This window comes from Megascapheus bottae, chromosome 3, assembly GCF_031878675.1.
Source record: "Megascapheus bottae isolate mThoBot1 chromosome 3, mThoBot2.hap1, whole genome shotgun sequence".
Taxonomy (NCBI): domain Eukaryota; kingdom Metazoa; phylum Chordata; class Mammalia; order Rodentia; family Geomyidae; genus Megascapheus; species Megascapheus bottae.
The window spans coordinates 71938946-71961064 of NC_143511.1; the positions used below are offsets into that span (position 1 = coordinate 71938946).

At 40.7% G+C, this 22119-nt stretch overlaps 1 pseudogene; it reads right to left on the minus strand.

Moving 5' to 3' along the window:
- Positions 1-7252: 7252 nt before the first annotated feature.
- Positions 7253-16848, minus strand: LOC150065775 (mesoderm-specific transcript homolog protein-like; annotated as a pseudogene).
- Between the last annotated feature and the right edge of the window lie 5271 nt (positions 16849-22119).

Consider the following 22119-nt stretch of genomic DNA (forward strand, 5'->3'; position numbering starts at 1 on the left):
ATATTCTTTTGGGAGTAAGAAATACGATTTTATACAAATTTTAGAATAAAAACAAGAAGAAACAAAAGGATCAAATCCTATTTTTTCCATAATTGCTTCATGAGGTGACTAGACGATAACCAGATCAAATGACTATGTTTTCCAGTCACAGCTATTTTTAAAATATCATAATTAGTATCACACATGGAAATACTTCTATACTCTTTGAATTACCATTACCTCACAAGTTCCTCCCTCTTTACCACTGCATATTCCACAGTGTGCCAAGGTTACCATCTGGGGTATGAGCCACTGGGGATTCCAATCATAGGACAGAGGAAAGGAAAAGAATATAGATCCTCCTGCTAACATTTGCACAGAGGAAGACACAGGAAATCCAAAGTATTACAACAGAAAATCAGAAATAGAAGACAACAACATCAGAAAACCTCACCCCAAACCTTAGGGAATATGGGTCAAATAATTAGAGATTCTAAAATCCCCAGAAATTTTACTGAAGAAATGACACTAGGGCGGGGTGGGGCGGGGCAGGGAGGCTGCAGAGATTTTTATAAACCTTATTTATCATTCAAGCTGAAGACATTAATAGTAACTACACTGGGACAACAGTGATAAACCAGGGAATTCCCAGGGAAAGTAAAACAAACATGATTCATATTTTAGAGGTAATCAAGAAGATAGGAAGTGGGATGCTAGTGGCTCATATCTACAATCCCGAACTACTCAGGAGATTGAGATCTGAGGACTGTGGTCAGAGGCCAGCCCAAGAAAAAAGTCTGGGATACTCTGATAGCCAATAACTACCAAAAATCCAAAACTGAAGGTGGAGTTCAAATGGAGGAGTGCCAGCCTTGATAAAGAAAAATCTTAGGGATGGTGCCTAGGCCCTGAGTTCAAGCTTCAGTACTGGTACAAAGAGGGAGGAGGAGGAGGAAGGGGAGGAAGAGGAGGAGGAGAAGGAGGAGGAGGAGGAGGAGGAGGAGGAGGAGGAGGAGGAGGAAGAGGGCCTGGGCTCAGTCCTTGGGCTTTCTCAAACTAGTGCTCTACCACTTGAGCCACAGCATCACTTCTGGCTTTGTGTGTGTGTGTGTGTGTGTGTGTGTGTGTGTGTGTGTGTGTGTGGTACTGAGGAATTGAACCCTGGACTTTGTGCATGCTAGGCAAGCACAAGGCCATATTCCTGCCCATGATCCATAAAAGGGATACATGACTGTATGTTGTGCACAGTAAAAATTCATTTGAAAGAAAAAGTAATATAACTATGTCACCTAACAGGGATGTCACTCTGGTACATAGTTACTAAAAGACCTGCTGGAAGTATAGATGAGAAAATATTTCAGTAATTTCTTGCTGCTGTGTTACAGACAAAGTAGATGACACAGAAAAGATTGTTGGCACAACATTGTGCAATGGCCTATAATGTCAGGCATCAGTCCATGCAAATGACCTGAACTTGGGCAATATGTATAAAAGAAGTTGGGTGGCAAAAGAGGGATAAATATATTATGTGTATAAATTAGTTGCAAACAACAGAGCAAATTTTTAATGAGGATAAGTGGAAATAGTTGTTATTAAAATTGCTGGGAATTTTAGAGGAGAAAGTTTGGAAAGTAGATAGCAATTAGAGAAGGATGAGCCAATTGACCCCAGACAAGGTCATGGCAGAGCACCACTCTGGAAGACTGCTCTCACCACCAATAAGAAAGGAGAAGCAATTTGTCCAAGATCACAAAAGTAAGAAGGTACAGGATTAGAACTTAAAGCTGACTCCGAAATATTACTGTAGACCACCCAAGCGAGATACATGAAGTCTATCAAATGGATTGTACTGAGAGAAAGATAAAGAATCTTCATGTTGGTATGAATGACTACCTTTTTTTTTTTTTTTTGGTCATGGGGCTTAAACTCTGGGCCTGAGTGCTGTCCCTAAGCTCTTTAGTTCAAGGCTAGCACTCTACTACTTGAGCCACAGTGCTACTTCTGGTTTTCTGGCGGCTAATTGGAGATAAGAGTCTCACAGACTTTTGTGCTCAGGCTGGCTTTGAACCATGATCCTCAGATCTCAGCCTCCTGTGTAGCTAGGATTACCAGCTACTTTTGATAACTTTTCTCCTGTGTTAAGTCTGTGCTTATGCTCTTTGTCTCTCCCTCTCCTCCCCCCTCTCTGGTGGTAACAACTGACGAAAAGTCTATGACACAAAATGACAGTATAGGTATCTTTGTTACCAGATTAAAGAAGACAAAAAAAAAAGATTAAGTAATCAGATATGATTCTATTTGAAACAACCAAAATCTATATTTTCTCTCTCTGAATGATAAAAGGGCGGTAATGTTGTCCCTCTCTGAATGATAAAGGGGGGGGGTAATGTTGTCTGTTTTCCTAATAGTATTATTTCAAAATACAATATACAGTCCTTAAGGTCTATTGGTATTTCCATATAGTTAAAAACATGACTCTTTGGAAGAAATGGAAGTACAGTAAAATTATCATTATATCTTCTTTGGATTAAATTTCAGTGGTCCATTATCTTTTTCTTGACAAACTAATAAGTCTTTTGCTTAATAATAATAATAATAATAATAGAGGGTAAGCTGGGTGCTGGGTACCTATAATTCTAGCTACTCAGAACACTAGGATCTGAGAACTGCAGTCAAAGCCAGATCAGGTAGAAAAGTCCATGAGATTCTTATCTCCAACCAAGCAGCAAAAAAAACAGAAGTGGAGCTGTGGCTCAAGTGATAGAGTGCTATCCTTGAGTAGAAAAAGCTAAAGGACAGTACCTAGGCCCTAAATTCAAATCCCAGGACTGGCACACACACACACACACACACACACACACACACACACACACACACACATACAAATAAAGAGGGTAAGAACATGTAAGAAACTCAAACAAAACAGTGCATGCCTACTTAATAAGCATGAAAGAACTAAAATATGTTGGATGGAAGAAATTAACTCCATTTGTTACATATATACTAGCACTATAGGAACGTAATACATCAACTTCCTGAGCCATTTTCACTGAGTTGTAACAGTTATATCAACTTCCACCAGCCAGATCTGTTGTTTAGGTATGCCAGATTAAATATTTGTAAAAGTAGAAGGAAATATTCACTGTCTTGGTTTACTTTTACATAAAAAAGTGCCTGATTGTGTGTAGAGACCATACACCTAAAGACCTAATCCACAACATTTTTTTAACAAATCTGGAGGTGAGAATTATTCTATATAGTTCTAGAATCACCAAGTCTTGAAATTTCTCTGAATATTTGAACACTTTTGATCCTTTGAAGAGAAAATGATTTCATGGAAAATATGATTATACCCCAAATTTTTGCAATTAAGTACACGCTGTCTACAAATTGTGAAAGGTCATCCTTATTAGCAGGATAGGACGATCTGGAAAATATTTAAGGCAACAATAACACAGAGAAAGGCAGAAAGACATAGAGATAAGCAAGTTGGGCCAGAAACTTATTGCCAAGAATGCCTGTATGTCCATCTGTAAGTTCCTGGCAATCCATTGTCTACCAAGGTAGAAATGTTTCCTTCCTCTCTTGGGCATATGATTTCAAAATGAATGAAAAGACTGTTCAGGCCCAGGAGCTGCTTCAAATCAAGAGTGGAGCATAAACATCAAATGACTGATTCTTCTATTGATTGCAGTTCATTTATTCTTGGCCCAGAAATAAGTACCATAGTGTTCATTCAGTGTGCTGAGTGGATAATACGAAGTCTATACAATCTGGCTGGAAATCAGTTCTTGAGATTTTGTATTATTTTAATCTTGTTAATGGAGCTACTTTACTTAGACTGAAAATGGGCTTCTGTATTTATTTATTACTTATGTCCTCCAAATCCCAAAAGGACTTTAGGAAGCTTGAAATGACATGAAAGATAGGTGCTGGAAGTTCATGCCTGTAATCCTAACTACAAAGACCTGAGAATCACTGTTTGAAGCCCACTTGGTCAGGTATGCCTCAAGTGGTAGAGTTCCAGCCTTGAGCAAAAAAGCCAAGAGAGAGAATGCAAGGTTCTGAGTTCAAATCCCAGTCCCACCACAAAAAACAAAATTAAAAAGAAACAAATCATGAAATAACAAAGATTAACCAAGCCAGCTCGTAGAACAACTAATTTTGCAAGAAAACTATGATGAAAAAAATATTTTTACTTAAACATAGTCTTAGAAATGTCTATCAAAAGAAAGAAAATTACATTGTGATATAAAAAGATATCTGCTTAGTTACTTCTACAGCAACCTGTGCTGAAAAGTATATGAACATGTTGATAAAGATTGAGGAAACGATGAAAGCAGAAATGAAATGATCAGACAGAATAATGGAAATGTTTGGAAGGAAAAGAATTTCCATGGACTTCAATGGCAGTGAAGCTGGATTGAGGAAAAAATAACTGAAGCATCTTCCAGCTTTGTCTTAGGAAATAAAGGTCAATGGTGAGTTAGAAAACCAGAGAGAGAGCTCCATCCTGCCACCACCTGCTCTGACTCCACACAAGGGCAGATATACAGCAAAGACAAATATTCAGATTATAGTAAACATTTGACAAAGTTTCTCGCAAAGAGAGTGCAAAGATAATGTGTCTACCTTGACAGAATGTCAGAGAGAACCAAAGCAAAAGCCCAGATTCTTTTCTCTTACTGCTTTTTCAATAATGATTCCTTGTGCAGATTTTTATAGAGATGGAAGCTACTAGAATCCTGAGTAAATTTAAGAAAAATCAGAACTATAGCAGCTTGCTAAGATTAGGGCTGGTTCAGAGCTGTGGGTATGACCATTGAGAAGAGGGGTGTGGGAAATGGAACGTGATTCTGGCAAAGCAAGTCCCTACTTTGGGATTCTGAGAGCAGGATGATAATGACACAAGGAACCTTTGCTTTCATTCTTTTCTTTAAAATGTACATGACCACACAATTGTTCCAGTAACTATTCCCATATAAAAATTATCCTCGGGCCTGGAGTTTGGCCTAGTGGTAGAGTGCTTGCCTAGCATGCATGAAGACCCAGGTTTGATTCCTTGGCACCACATACATAAAAAAAAAGCCAGAAGTGGTGCTGTGGCTCAAGTGGTAAAGCTCTAGTTTGAGAAAGCCCAAAGCCCAGGACTGGCAAAAATAATAATAATAATATCCTCTGAATGCTATAAATTTAAATAGGTTGATTTCGTTCACCCTCTTGAAGGCCAAGTATTTGGATCCGGCTCTGTGCTCTTGTATGGGGTTTGACATAGGATTGTATTCACATGTGTACAGGCTTAAGTAAAAGTCTTTCCTAGTGACATCTTTAGTATAGTAGGTTTGTATAACTGGCACTTGCTGCCAGCAAAGGCCTGGGAGAATTACTGCTTTGAATTCTCACACAGTAGATGGCTTCTCCTAGAGTGAGAATCCCAAGATAAACTCGAAGTCCCAGAGTTGTGTCCAGCTTGCCTCAGAAATCAAACAACAGTTATGTTTCATATGATTCATTACAAGTCATGGAAGTAAGGCCAGGTTCTATGGAAAAGGGAGATTGATCTCTACTATTACCACTCAAGAGATGGTTCTATTGTATTTTTTTTTTGCCAGTCCTGGGCGTGAGCTCAGCGCCTGAGCACTGTCCTTGGATTTTCTCAAGGCTAGAGCTCTACCACTTGAGCCTCAGCACCACTTCCAGCTTTTTTCTATATATGTGGTGCCGAGGAATCGAACCCGGGTCTTTGTGTATGCTAGGCAAAGCACTCTACCACTAGGCCAAACTCCTGGCCCCTATTGTATTTTTGTGTGAGCGCTGGTAATGCAACTTGAACTTAGAGTCTCCTGCTCTTCAACTGGCTTTTTCACTCAAGGCTGCTATTCTACAAATTAGTACATTCCTCTACTTTTGGGTTTTTGCTAGTTAATTTGCAGTAAGAGTCTTTTTGCTAGTTAATGAGATTTTTCTGCCTAGGTTGGCTTTGAACTATGATCCTTAAATCAAAGTATAATGAGCAGCTATGATTATAGCTTCTAAGTTCTTTGCAATGTTCTGTCAAAACGTAAATATCTTGGCTAGGTACGATTTTTTTAACCACAAAAATGGGGCTATCCAGTCTTGTGCCTTGTCAGATAAGGAAGCAGACAGTAGAAAGGAGTAAAAAATATAAACATGAGATATTCTATTTTCTGCCCTGTCTTTTCCCTTCTTTCTCAGGTTTTAGCCTCCTAACCTTTTCACTGATTCATGAAGGTATTCCATTGTCTGTCTAGAGCAAAATAGGAAAAAGGAAAAATAATTACAAATTTTATAAGTGAATTTTCAGACAATCAGTTAGTACTTCTTTAACTTTCCTCTTAGTTGGTTTTTACTTTTGCTGACCCACTTGGAAGTAAATTTCAGACTTCGTGATGTGTTACCACTTAACATTTTAGCATATGTCTAATGAGCATATCTTCCTATAAGAAACTACTATCTAACAAAATCAACTGGACTTCCAGAATGTCATCTAACGCATAGTCCATATTCAAACTCCCATAAATGACTGAGGGATTTTTTTATTTGGATTTAGTTCAATTTATTGGGAAATTACACATTCTTAATAAGGTTTACTACTCTAGCAGGGGAAGGGTCTGCTGGTTTAGTATCCTTATAAAACATATACATGTGTAAGCAAATCATTGTCTTAAAGCATACTTGTGGTACTACATTATTTAGGCAAGTTATCTATTTTAACAAAACATCCACAATTAGAATAGCTGATGAAACTAAATCCACAGTTAGGACAACAGATTCTCTCTGTCTCATTTAAGCAATGTTACTTAGAGAATTTTAAACAACCCATGTACTCCTAAAGCCTTGTTAGGAGAGCCCTTCTCATTCTTTACTGTGGGACTTCACCTGGGGTTGGGACAGAAATTCCCATATCTAAATATTTCAGAAAACTCCACAGGAATATTTAAATGTCTATCATGTAAGGTAGTAATATCATGGCTACCCTCCTGCATCAGTAAGAATGCAGATCAGAATTTCCTTTTAACACAAAGGCACACCCACATACTTGATCAGATGTCACAGGATTGAGGTGGACTACTATGTCATCCTCAGTTGGAGCTTTTGCTGCCTTTTTCTATATTCTGTTCAGCAATGTGAGTAATACGGACTTTTGTTAAGAAAATGGTATTTGGTTGCCAGGACCTGTTTTGGGGCATTTCTTGCTAAGTGGAATATACAACAGGTAAGGGAATGGGGAGGTGATGCAGAGAAGCTACTCTTTTCAGCTCAGAAGGAGTTGATGAAGCCCATATATGCATTCAAGAAGCCCATGGGATCCTCTAGCTGTGGGTAGTGGCTAATGTGGTCATCCAGAATTGACACTGTGGACCACGGCAGCGTTTTCCTGTACAGCTCCAAAAACTCTGGGTAGGGATTTATAGGATCCAATGGCCCATAGATAAAATGAATGGGAATAGTTCGAGGCAGCGTCTTCTAAACTTCTTCCTCTGATTAATGTACTGCAGGAGACCATCAATGACCAGGTTCCCATCATTGTTGCGGATTCCAGCCCCCATGTCCCACAGCTCACCCTCAGAGGGTCGAGTATATGGTCCAAATACAGGAGTGAGACCTCGAGAGAACACAAGAAGGTCATCAGCCTCGTAGGGATGGGGGAGAGCACACGTCCATCCTTGAGGAGCTTTTGGAGAAGAAGAGGACGATGAGTCTCAGGAAAGGTACCATGGAGACAATTATCTCCATTGGACAGACAGAGACTCTTAATGGTAAGCCGGCCAGATCGCTTCTGCTTGTACCTGTACAGCACCTCCTGAGCAACAATATCTCCATAATCATGAGACAGCAGGTTGATCCTGCGGTTCTGGAGCCCCAGGTGCCGCAGAAGTGCTTCCACAATGCTGGCCTGCTCAAAGATGGAATAGTGATGTTGTCACTGCAGCCAAAGCCTAAGAAATCAAGTGCAATCACTCGATGAAACCTGAGTGTCAGACCTTCCCAAACCTTGTACCAATCATATCTGGATGTTGGAAAGCCGTGCAAAAGCACAACTATCTCAGGATTTCCAACCACGCCCACAGAGTCTTGGTAGAAGATGCACAGTCCCTTGTAAGTAAAAAACTTGCCATTAGTCTTCCATGAGTGCAGAGCAGGGGAGAGCTGAGGGGGCGGGATGTGCAGATAAGCTGCCAGCAGGGCATCCTGATTCCCAGGTGAGACCCAGGCTACAGGACTCCATGATGAGGGGGAAGTATAACTGAGGGATTTTTAACAGCAATTGAACAGATTTCACAGGCAGATAGCTGCATAACAGTTTAGTGGGTGCTGGGTCTCATGATGATAATAAAAAGCAGGGGCCGGGAGGTTGGCCAAGTGGTAGAGTGCTTGCCTAGCATGCACAAAGACCCGGATTCCATTCCTCAGTACCACATACATAGAAAAAAGCCAGAAGTGGTGCTGAGGCTCAAGTGGTAGAGCTCTAGCCTTGAGAAAGTCCAAGGACAGTGCTCAGGCCCTGAGCTCAAGCCCAGGACTGGCAAAAAAAAAAAAAAAACAAAAAAAACATTCCATTGGTTGTTAGCATTCGAAACATCAGATTTTTCACCTCAACACTTAGCAAGGTTTGAGAGGCCAGACACTCATCTTAATAATTCCTGGAGAATTGTTCACTCTGGAATTTTATGAAGCTGGCAGTAAAAGAAAGAATAAACAGTGTGTGATCACTCTGGCTTTTATGCTCCAAAATTTCAAGCATTTACAGAGATTTACAAAAGACTGAGATATAAATTAAACATTTAGAAACAGCAGGGAGAAGAAAGGATTTACTTTATGTTGCCCCCACCATGAACCATTGCCATTTCCCCTGGGTTGGAGTGAGGAATGAAGGAAAGGGAGGAGACCTGCATAGAGCTACCTTCCAATGTGGGCTCAGAAGCAGCAATGAAAGCTGTATTGTCCCACTGTAGCATCAAAGCTCTGATCTTCTGGGTGAGAGAGGCCACATGAACACAGACAAGGGCTTTTGCCTTGACTGAATGAGACAAATAAACAAGGAACAGATTAGCACCCTGTAAGCCACTTTGAACTTCTACATACCCTTGTGAAAATTAGAGTAGAATTCCCAAAACAAAACAAATCACCTTCCACCTATCAGAAAAAAAGGATAAAACAATACCAACAAACCAATCCAATGGAGAGCTGAATTGGGACTCCATGGGTGAAGTGAGAAGAGACAGACAGGAGATGACAGGACACGAACACAGAGACACATGGCATGGTGTCATGGCACCTGGGCTGGTCCAGCCTTACATAGAGTCAGGTCAGAGGGCAAAGCCACAGGCAAGTCGAGTCCCAGACACTGGACTGACAGTTTTAGTAACCTATCAGGCAAGATCCTGCCCCTACCTCCAGAGAAACAGGCATACCTATTATGGGGGGGGGTAAGGGAGGACATCATTCAACTACCCTCCCCAATAAAGATGATACCAGACTCTACCATCCACCATGTGGCCAAGACTGCTCTGGCCATACCCAGAGCATTTCATTTAGGAATAGAAATCAGGATTTAACTAATCAGAAGTAGCATATGGCTCTTCCCATTCCATCAACACAGATCTGCCTTGGGCATGTCGCCAGCTCTTCTGTCTTTACCTTCCTCTGGTGATTTTGAGATTTGAACTCAGGGACTCAAACTTGCCAGGCAGCCTCTCTTGCTCTCTTGCTCTGATTGAGCAATTACACTAGCCCTCTTTCTCTCTCATGAAGACATTTGAGAAGCCTTTTCCATGGGAAAGCTGCTAAGGCTCCCATTTCATCTCCAATGAGCCAGCAAAAAGCCAAGCTGGAGGCATGCTTCAAGTGGTAGAGTGCCAGTTGTGAGCAAGAACGTGGAGTTGAATGAAAGTACAGTTCTTGGAAGGTTCTTCAGAATCCTCATAATCCATCCTTAGATTTCTGTCTGCCCCTTCCCTGCATTCTCTCCTTTCTTCGTTGCATTCCAGTCACATCCTTCTGGGAGTCACAAACACAGGTGACTTTCCTGACACAAGGCTAACCTTCATCTTCGAGCAATGCAGCTTATGTCTGGAATGTTCCACAAGCACTGTGTTAGACTTATGTCACCACCCTGTGGTACTATGAGAGTGGCAAAACTTTTCTCTCTAAGTGGATCGAGTTTATTTGGGTTTTTTTTTTCTTGGCATTTTATCATTATAACAGGTAACTGACTAACAAAGTAAGGAAACCTCCTAATAATTATCATTCACATACTCCCTGCCAGACACACTTATTTCCTTTCTCTACTTTATCATAGCATTTACCACATTTAAACATACTAATGAAAGTTTTTTATTCACTAATTATTTTCTAGTTCTCTCTGCCAGAATACAAGCCCTCACAGAGTATGGGTTTTGGTTAGTTTCTTCATAAATGAATCCCAAATCCCTAGAAGAGTAGCTGGTAAGTAATAGCTATATATTATTTATTTATTTGTTAAATGAATGAAGGTATGGGTGTTGGAAGAAAAAGGATATTTGTGACATGTTAGTAACAGTATTCTGAGCTCTCAAAGCACAAAAGTGAACATGGCTGCAGATGGCAGACTCATTCTGAATAGAAAAATATACTGGTAAAATAATACGTTAAGAATATCTATCTAGTCACATACAAGAGACTCACCACTATAAATCTAGCTATTCAAGAGGCTGAGAGCAGAGGAGTGTCATTTGAAGCTATCCAAGACATGAAAGTCCATTAGACTCTTATTTCCAATTAACCACTTAATTGATAGAATGACAACCTTGAATGAAAGAGCTGAGGGATAGCACCCAGGCCCTGAGTTCAAGTTTCAATACTGGCCCCTCCCGCAAATGAATGTAAATACAGCAGATCAGTGTTCCAGTAGCTCACTGTTCTGTAGATCAGTGGTTAAACAATGAACAGGCAGAGAAATTAGAAATGCTATGGGTGTCTCTATCCCTATCACAAGACCATTTGTAAAAACAGGAGAAGAGGAATAGTACCCACCACACTGTGCCAGCCACACTCAAACTGCACTTCCCATGTTTGCAGTCTCCTCCACAGGAAAATAATAATGTCCATACAGAGAAGCTAGTATGTGTAGCTATCATTCTGTAGTCCTTTTATCTGTTAAAAAAAACTTTATTGCCCACAAAATGCTAAAACTCAGGCTTTGCAGAACATCTATTAGTCACCCAGACTGGCGATGTAAATAAGTCATTTACACAAGGGATTCAAGCAGAAAACGGAAACAACTGAAATACCATTCGTATCCACATCAGCTTGCTTCAGCTAGAAACAAGAAGGAAATACACTCCACCAGCTGAGCTACTGGTCTAAGACCTCCTAAGGCTGCTCGGTATGTTACAGATCTTTAATAATTGGTTATAAAATAGCATAGAAGAGCTCTCCTATTACCCAGCAATCCTACTCCTGGATATTTACCCAAATGCCTGAAACAAGGCCATACTAAACCTACCACACAACCATGTTCACTGCAGCAGTATTCTCATAGCTAAGATGTGGAACCAACCCAGATTCCCTCAGTGGATGAATGGATCAAACCACATGTATGCCAGGTACTTGTGGTTCACATCTGTAATCCTAGCTACTCGGGAGGCTGAGATCTGAGGATCACGGTTCAAAGCCAGCCTGGGTACGACAGTTGTGAGATTATTGTCTCTACCAAAAATCTGGAAGTGGAACTCTTATCTACCAAAAGAGCTCATGCCTGTAATCCTAGCTACTCAGGAGGCTGAGGTTTAAGGATCAAAGTTCAAAGCTAGCTGGGCACTAAAAACCATGAGACTCTTATCTTCAATTAACCACTAGAAAACTGGAAGTGGTGTTGTGGCTCAAGAGGTAGGGCAGTAGCCTTGAGCTGAAATGCTCAGGGACAGCGCCCAGGCTCAGAGTTCAAGCCCAATGACGGGAGTGGGGAGAAGAGAGAAGGGGAAGAGCTCTTATCTACCAAAAGAATCTCTGCATATCAAGAGGTAGAGACTGGTTGGGTATGGGAGTACCCTCTTGTAATTCCAGTACTCAGGAACCTGAGGCAGAATCATGAGTTCAAGCTCAACCTAGGCTACATAATGAGACCCTGTCAATCAATAATCAGTTGAATCTGTTTCTTTTTACCTGAGTTAGGACTCAACTTGTGACTTGTCTTAACCAATAGAATGCATTGTATGTTCTAGGATTTCTGTGCTCAGATCTTAAAAAGACTTTTAGCTTCTACTGAAGACCCACTGAATAATAAGAAACCCTGGAAAAAGTGAAGTGGGGATAATTAGCCTTTAAGCTATCTCAGACATCTGGGAAGCAGTTGAAAGCATTCAAATAAAGCTCTCTGAGTAGCTGGCGTACATGCCTGTAATCCTAGCTACTCAGGAGGCTGAGATCTGAGGACCACGGTTCAAAGCCAGTTGGGGCACTAAAGAATATGAGACTCTTTGCACCAATTAATCACTAGAAAACAGAAAGTAAGGCTGTGACTCAAGGGGTATGGCTGTCGCCTTGAGCTGAAGAGCTCAGAGACAGTGCCCAGGTCCCATGACCAACAAGATCAATCAATCAATCAATCAATAAAAGCTCTCTGAAATAGTTCAACCCCAGCTAACTTTCAGCTACAAGCAACTAGTAGATGATTGACAGCAGTCAATCCATTGCCAGCCATCCTACCAGTCTCTCTGTGTTCAGTTGCAGTGTTGTGCTTGGTTTTGTTGTAATATGCCACCAAATTTGGCGGGGGTGGTTTGTTACATGTGTTGATAGCCAATGATATATTTTCTAACACACTAACCTTTCTGTATGTACACATAAAACCAGTGTGGAGCTGGATACCAGTGGCTTACATCTGTCATCCAAGAAATATGGAAGGCTGAGATAAAGAGGATCAAGGTTCGAGGCCAGCCTGGAATTACACAAGATATTCTTTTTTCAATCAATAGCTAAGCACAGTAGCACATACTTGTCATCTTAGCTGCACAGGAGGCTTGAAATCAGGAGGATCACAGTTCCAGATCAGCCCAGAGAAGGAAAGTCATCAGACTCTATTTTAACAGAAAGAGACTGGACATAATGGTGTGTCCCAATCCTTTCAGCTATGATGAGAAGCCTGAGATAGGCAGACTGGAGTCCAGGTGCACACCCAGTGAGGAAGTGAAACTGTCTGAAAAATAAGTGGAGCATGTTTCACCCTCCTAACACTCATTTTTAAAGTGTATAATTAATCTTTGAAGGAGCTTTATCATGGCATTTCACACACAGAGCATGTATCCAGCAGGTCTTTACCTACTCTGGCTCCCACAGCCTCCTATTCCCATTATGCAGCAGTTTCCAGTGGGTTTCCTTCTTCCAGCTTCATCTACAGATGGAAAGGATTTTGGAACTGCTCACTGTAACTATCTCTTTTCCTCCTCCTACTCCCTCAAACATTCCCACATTACACACACACACACACACACACACACACACACATATATGTGTGTGTGTATTTATATACATGCATACATGTAATCCATACAAGTTTACATATATGTTTACCTTTTAGAGCTAATATCCATATATTAAAGAAAATACAAGGTTTGGGGCCTTCTCAACCTGCCCTTCTTGGATTAATGATATCCAAAGCACCTATTTCCCTGCATGTGTCAGGTGAAACATGTCCTGTCTGGGGCACAGGTACTAGAGGGAGAGGGAAGGGAGAATGGAGAAAGGTGGAAGGATAAATATGGCTAAAAACATGGTACATGTGTGACAGTGAAACAATGCGTGCTGAGATTGGTGTTGGAAGACAAGAGGGAGGTGAGGGAGAGTGATGGAGTGATGATTCAGATCTAGGTACATTGTATGTATCCCTGGATATGTCAAAATAAAATTCCTTGTACAACTAATTGATGGTAATAAAAAATAATAATCAGTGCAAAAAAGGGGGGCTTGAGATATAATTCAAGGGGTAGAGACTAGTAAGCTCAAGGCTCTGCAATCAAACTCCCAGTATTACCAAAAAAGAAAAAGAAAATAGGAGCTGGGGGCCCTCGGCTAACGTCTATATCCTAGCTACGCAAGAGGCTGAGATCAGAGGATCATGGTTTGAAGTCAGCCCAAGCAGGAAAGCCCATGAGATCCTTGTCTCCACAAAAATCTTCAGGTGGAACTCATAGACCCAAAGAGCTGGAAGTAGAGCTGTGGCTCGAGTGGTAAGAGTGCTAGCCTTGAGCACAAGAAACTCAGGGACAGCACCCAGAACCAGAGTTCAGGCCTTAGAACTGATACCAAAAAGAAAAAGGCAGGAAGGAAGGAAGGAAGGAAGGAAGGAAGGAAGGAAGGAAGGAAGGAAGGAAGGAAGGAAGGAGGGAGGGAGGGAGGGAGGGAGGGAGGGAGGGAGGGAGGGAGGGAGGGAGGCAGGCAAGCATCACAAATAGCAGAATATAAAATTTGTAAAGAGAGTTGTGATGCTAGAACCTGTGCCAGGATGAGCAGCCTTTTCTCTGCCAAGGACCACTTGGATAACATCCTTTGAGGACCATATAGAATTACCAGTGAGGGACCTCAGGCAGCTGACAAGAAGCATATATGTCCATCCTATCATCTGCCAGATGAGTTCGCAGCCTCATAGGGTTTACAGGCTAGACAGCCCCTACCCCTGAATTCATATGACTCAGTATTTTGAAATGAGTATAGTGAATGGGTGGGGTTAAGAGTGATGGAAGAGAATGATGAAAAGACTGATATTGACCAAGACGTACTGTACTCATAAACTGAGTATTGCACCCTTGTACAGCCACTTAAAGACAATTAGAGAATGAAAGAAATGAAATTTGTAGGGGCCGGGGTTTGGCCTAGTGGTTAAAGTGTTTGCCTAGCATGCATGAAGACCCGGGTTCGATTCCTCAGTACCACATACATATAAAAGCTAGAAGTGGTGCTGAGGCTCAAGTGGTAGAGCTCTAGCCTTGAGAAAGTCCAAGGACAGTGCTCAGGCCCTGAGCTCAAGCCCAGGACTGGCAAAAAAAAAAAAAAGAAATGAAGTTTGTAGAGTTCTTACATTGATATGTTTATTATTATTCACTCGCTCTGTATATCTTTTATGTACTTTTCTATCTTTATCATTGTCTTTGTTTTGATTTAAAGCACAATGCACATACTTTAAAAAGGCAGTGGAGAGGTTAAATGGAGGCTCTGAAATCTAGAGATTCCAGCCCCCACTCCTTTCCTTAACCAGATGCATGACTTGGTCCTGCTTACTTAATTGCTCTAAAAGCCATTCTGCACTTTGTAGTCATCCTGGGAGCTTTAAAACATTCTGAAACCCAGATGCCACCTGCAGAGATTCTGACTTAATTGGTCTAGGTATACCAGGGCCTCCGTATTAGTAGTTTTAAAAGTTCCTTGGGTGACTCTAATGAGCAACCTCAGCTGATGACAATGGCTCTAAGGCCTGGTTTTCCCAACTGTGAGAGAGCAGTGGGGATGATTCATATCTTATCATAGGGTTGTTATAAAAATGAAGAACAGTAGTGAAAGATCATGTTTGATATTCTATAACAGGCTGCATAGCCCAGGATGGCTCTGAACTTGTGATCTTCTGGCCTCTCAGACTCTTGAATGTTGAGAGTAAAGGTGTTACCACAATCTGTCTTGCTACCTTTTACTCTTAAACTTACCACTAAATTGCCCTGCCTATTCCTTTCAAACAAACTTTGAAGTTTGAATACCACTAATATTTAACAAACAACAAAAATAGTATTTTTAAAAACTTTTAAATCAAAGATAATGAGAGCTTGGATGCAAAGAAATAAAAGAACTCTAAAATGTTCTTGAGAGTAAGAAATAGGGGGGGACAACAACAACAATAAAGAAAAGAAAGCAGACAAGCCTATCCCTCCATTAGTCTCTTATAATTTTCCAAGTTTATACAAAGGATTCAAAAGCCAGTGCCTGCTGGACTTCTGGTAAAAAGAATTTTAGAAATGCCAGTTCTTTGTTTAAAGATTGTGTTTTCTAACTCAGGAAAGAAATAGTTAAGTATGAATTCTCCCATGAACTTCTATAATTGTTCTAAACAATTGGTATTTATTTAGGACATAATTTTAATTTCTGCTTGGATATCATGTTGCTGTAGTATTTAATTGTCCTATGTATGTGACAGAGTAGATTTGTTTTTTTCTAAACCAATGAGAAATCATGCCACTAGAAAAGATTCATACCCACAGAAGTAAGAATATGCTTTATGATCTCAGTATTAAAGATCTTTTTCCTCATTTCATGGATCAATTAGGCCCCTTCAAAAGATAGTGCTAAAGATAATGCTAATTCCCAGGAAGAAAGTTTGTTTTCACTATGGAAACTGATTTATCACTTTTTTAAAAAAAATCTACTTTAGTTCAGTGATTACTATTCTAATTCCTTTGGGTTGTTACTTAAATGATCAACACTGAACTACATTGTCTACTAAAGGGATGTGGGGTAAAGATGCTTCAAACAGTGAGAACACTATGAGGTTTTCGAGAGGGGTTAGGGGATTGCTTGCCCTGGGCCTCAGCAAGATTCCACTCAATGCATTTGGCAAGTGCCAAGAAAAATAAGTGCATTTTGCAGAGACTGCCTCCCCAGCTCTGTCCTCTGACCTCCTCCCTAGTGACCCTTTGACCCACCCTACAGGAGCTGCATCAAGCAACTATGCTGAACACCTGGGAGGCGAACAAACTCAGCAGAGGCCCACAAATCAACATTCCTCCAGGAATGAGCGCGCTGGCTGTGTAAGTCAACCAGGTCAGCTGTTATCATTGCCACCCCAGAGAGCTGGGCTTCCATCCAAACTTCTTCATTCACCATGGTCTATCACAAGCCAAGGCCCCCAGCCCTGTCTCCTGCCACCCTTCCTTCTCATCCCTCCTCAACCAAGATTCCTCTTCTTTCCATCTCTGTACCAATCTTTCTAGTAGCCTCTCCACTATGCCTTAGGAAACCTCAGTTTTGTAAGGAACAGAATCTCTTTGGTTTGTAAATATCTCCTTAAGCACACACCTCCCAGCATTAATAAAACCAATCAGCTTCCTTCCTAAACCCAAAGTTCGATCACACTAGCCCACTGCCCCTGTCCAATCTGCTACCAAGTCTTGACATTCTAGTTCTAACCACTTCATGTGCTGAGGGAAACTCTAGTTGGACCCATTTATTAGCCATTCTATTATTCTTTTAAGATTCTCTTATTATAAAGTTTTCAGCGTATCCTTAACTATAGAGAAAAAGTACAGCAACAGTCCCACCTACCCATCACCTAACATTATCAGATCTTAACATTTTACAATGTAATATCTGATTCAATTTTATTACAAAACACCTACCTTTAAATATTTAAATTAAAATTAAAAAAATAAAAGATGAAACACAGAAAGGTTGAGTCACTTTCCCCAGGACTGTGGCTCATGCCCAGCATGGTGTCAAAGACACAGGACAAAGAATCATTGGCTCAATAGTACTTGGCACAAATCTATGAACCTCCCTGGCTCTCAGTCTCTTATTCTTTCCAAATGTTCTTTTTAATATGCTTCACTGAATAGGAGAGTTGTGTGTGTGTATGTGTGTGTTTTGCTTTTACAGTGGTAGAGACTGAACCCTGGGACTTGTACATGTTAGGGCAAATGGTTTACCACTAAGCTACATCCACCCTTCACTTCTCAAGACAGGGTTTCGTTATACAGCTCAGGCTAGCCTTGAACTTGCAAAGCAATTCAGGCTGGCCTTGAGGTCTAGGTATTCCTGTACAGTTTCCCAAGGACTGGGATTAAAGGCATGCACCACCACACCATGGTAATAAATAAACATATATTTCTATAGGCAGTAGCTGACTCCATCGTGTTTTACTTGTTTTATAATATGTCCACATGGGTTCTTCTATTTTCTTTATCTTTCTCCCCATGTATTTTGGCTTTTTGTTTTATAACTATTTCCTAAGTACCTACTCTGTGCCAAGCAATAGTCAATTTTTTAAAAACTAGAAATCTAAAATCCCTTTTTCTCTTTTGGTCCTCATCTTTGCCACCTCTTCTCACTTTCCTGACCTAACTGATTACAAAACAAAAGGGGGCAGTATTTTGTTTGTGTTGTTACAATGAAACAATGTGTTCTCTGGACTTACCTTTCAAAACTGATTAAGCAAGTTTTTTTTGGTGGGTCTTAGGGTTTGAACTGGCCTGGGCACTGTCCCTGAGCTCTTCAGCTCAAGGCTATTGCCCTACCCTTGAGCCAAGCCCCACTTTCCGTTTTCTAGAGGTTCACTGGAGATAAGAGTGCCCAGACTGGCTTTGAACCTTGATCCTCAGATCTCAGCCTCCTGAGTAGCTACGATTACAGGCATGAGCCACCATGCCTGTCCCATTTCTGCTCTTTAACCAATATCTAAGGTACAGAAAACTCCAAAAAAAATTTATGGTATTATTTTAAATTAAGGGAATCATTAGCATGATACACACTATTTCCCCTGTTCAACCAATGCTTCAGCTCACATTGAAAGGCTGAGATGGAGAAAGAAAGGGTCAAAGATCTGGTGAAGAAGGAAATCGCAACTGTAAGAGGACACAAGAACCTGAGTGGGTTAAAGAGCTGTCAGAGGAGGGGCCGAAGGAACTACAAATACTTGGCCTCCTTATTAATCCTCCAGGGGCAGAAAATGTGTTCTAAGAGGGAGAAGGAACAGCTGCAGACCTACCAGCACATTCCACAGAAGTCACAAGAAAATGGATGAGAACTCAACACTCAGGGATGCTTCCAAAGAAAAACACCAGGAAAGGGGATTTCAGGAGTGTCCACCCTTACAAAGTGAAGAATTCAACCATATACAGGAGGAAAACTCCATGGGCCAGAAATTAAAGATGGCAATGGATATCCAAGGAAAGGTCTACATACACCAGCATAAAGCTGGTATCAAGGTAAATACATTACTAGGAAAGTTCCAATAGCAAGCATCTCCTCTCTCTAAGACCCCACAGTCCAAGCTGGTTTCCAAGCTTAGAACGTGAAAATTTACCTACACCAAGTAATAGAACCTTTCTGGTCAGCTCCCATAAGAATTTAGTAATTTAGTGCTTATTCAAGTTGCAGATTGCAGAATTCAGAAATAGGGATTTCTGGACCCTCTCTCTGTTCAATGAAATCAAAGTTTATGCACATTCACAGGAATAGCCTGGTGTTAAATAATTAGGATTCAGTTAAGACAAACAAACAAAAAGCTCAAGTAGTAGAGAGCTTGCTTAGTTAAGTTTGCAAACATGAGGCCTTGAGATCAAACCCCAGTGGAGTCCAGAACAAAACGAAAACAATAACAAAACCATCTTCTCTCTAAATCTCAAATCTAAACTGCCTGGCAACATTTTTTGTGAAACCTTTTATCAGATAACAGGAGCAAAATACCTTTAAGACAATTTCTCTTGAGTTTAGTACATAGTAAATAAGTTTGTGAAATAGAGACAGGGAAGTCTAGAGACTAGTATGTATGGCAAGCACAAACTTCCACATGACTCAAAACTAGCTACCTGTCCCGAGGTTTCTCTCCTCTGGGAATGTCCTCGTTTGATGGTAGGCCAGAGATACCGCAGGCAGGAAGTCCCTCCTGCTGCTCATGTTATATCAAACTTGGTCCTTCTCAGAGCTGTTATGAATTATTGGGTTATCCTAACACTTCCTTCTTTCAGATCTATGTGCTCTTTCCTTTTGCCATTTTTTTTATTCAAATATTTATTTGTGCCAGTCCTGGAGCTTGAGCTCAGGACCTGGGCACTGTCCTTGAACTTTCTCAAGGCTAGCACTCTACCACTTGAGCCATAGCACCACCTCAGCTTTTTTCTGTGTATGTGGTTCAGAGGAATTACACCCAGGGCTTTGGCCATACTAAGAAAGTACTCTACCACGAGGCCATACTCCTGGACCCTAATATAGTCTCCTTTCCAAACTATTTTTCAATTTTAGTTTTAAAATTGATCCACAAATTGTGAGGGGTTTATTTGGGGGTGGGGTTGTTTGTTTTGGTTTTTGGTGTGTGCCAGTACTGGGACTTGAACACAAGGCCTCTCACTTGGCTTTTTCCCCTCAAGGCTAGAACTCTACACTTGAGCCATACCTCCCATTTCTGGCTTTTTGCTGGTTCATTGGAGATAAGAGTCTTGTGGACTTTCCTGTGCCAACTGGCATAGAACCACAGTCCTCAGATTTCAGCCTCTTGAATAGCTAGAATTACAGACATGAGTCATCTGAACCTGGCTTGTGTTGTGTTTTGACTATAAACTACAACATAGTGTTTTAAAGTATTGATGAAACTCTGTAATTCTTTAACAAGTGTAATTTAAAAATTATAGTTCATCATCCTCGCTTTTTAAAAAATGTGTTGATAAAGCAACTGCAAGAAAATACGAATGCTAGCATGGTAAGAATACTGGTGTTCACTGCATACTCACTAAACTTTGTAGACGCTTGAAATTTTGGATAATTCTTAATGCAGGAAAGGATGAATTCTAAAGTTACAGAAAGGATGCGGTGAGAAGTAAAGTCCTTCTACTTTCAAGCCCCTCAATCTAATTCTGGGAGAGAGGAACTATGAATATTTTCTCTGCCTATAATCCTACCTACTAGGGAGGCTGAGATCTGAGAATCTCAGTTCAAAGCCAGTCCAGCAGACAAACCTGAGACGCTTATCTAAGGGACACTTACCTATAATTAGCCAGTAAATGCCAGATGTGAAGGTGTGGCTTAAGTGGTAGAGTGACACCTTTAAAAAGCCAAATCAGAGCCCAAATTCAAGCTCAAATACCATTAAATACACATAAATTCTATCTGGCAAATATAATGTAACCCTTCTATTAATTACAATAAAAATAATTCCAACAAAAAATACACATAAACAATACATCTGTGATTCATTACCATTCCTCCCACTGAGAGGTATAAATACTCTCCCTTGTCCCTGGAATCTGGGCTTGCCTCAGTGTGATTTGTAATTAATATCACCCAGCATATGTGGCCCTGAATTTCCAGGATGAGGTCAGACACAGCCCTGAATTCAAGCCCCAGTATCAGTGAAGAAGTACACACACACACACACACACACACACACACACACACACACTCCTTATATTCTGCTAAAAGTTATCTGGACAGACACACACAGATGGTTCTTTCTATCTGTTCGTTTGTCATACAGTGTTAAGTGCATAGAAGAAAGCCTAAAATTTGCTATTGTTGCTTTGGTTGTGGCTGTTATCCAAGTATTAGGAACCTCTTCAAATCAGCATACAGATTCATCTCAGCTTCAGTTACCATATAAAAATTTCACTCCATGAATATCCTCAATTTACCCCCATGCCTTCTAAAAAGATCTACAAGCTTTTTTCTGGTTGGAGTACTTTGCTGAAAATGCAAAAAAAGGTTATAAGAAGCATCAATATTCGTCTAAATATTTTATTTATTTATTCATTTATTTTTGTCAGTTTTGGGGCTTGAACTCTGGGCCTGGGCATTGTCCCTGAGCTCTTCAGCTCAAGGCTAGCTCTCTACTACTAGAGCTACAGTGCCACTTCCTTGTGCAATATTTTAATATGACAAAATGCTAGATGTGAAACTGTAGTGCCAAGTTTTCCACTGAAGATCTTAAGATATGTTGAATGGACTTACACATATACTATGCTTTGCCATTTGTAGACTACATTCTGCCACGTAATATTTTCAACAGCTCTGTGAAATATATCGCCAACACCATTCTATAGCAAGTAAAATTGAAAGTCAGAAGTTAAGAGAATCATTGGACATTGGATGCCCGTGGCTAGGAGAGGGGAGATCCAGGATTCAGCATTGGGAAATGCCCAGTGCATGGGCCAAGTAAGGCCCACAGAAACCACTTAGTACATGCTGAAAGAGACGTGTGGTTCTCATCAGATGCCCTTAGCCCATTCGCCCACACTGATCATTTTGTGTGGTCCCCAAATAATGTTGTTAATATCAATGGTCCTGAGCAGGGAAAAGAGTCTCCATTCCATAGAGCATTTAACCCTATGCTTAAGGGGAAGAGCCAGAACACATAACACTGCTTACAGCATATGGTGTTTCCACAGGTAG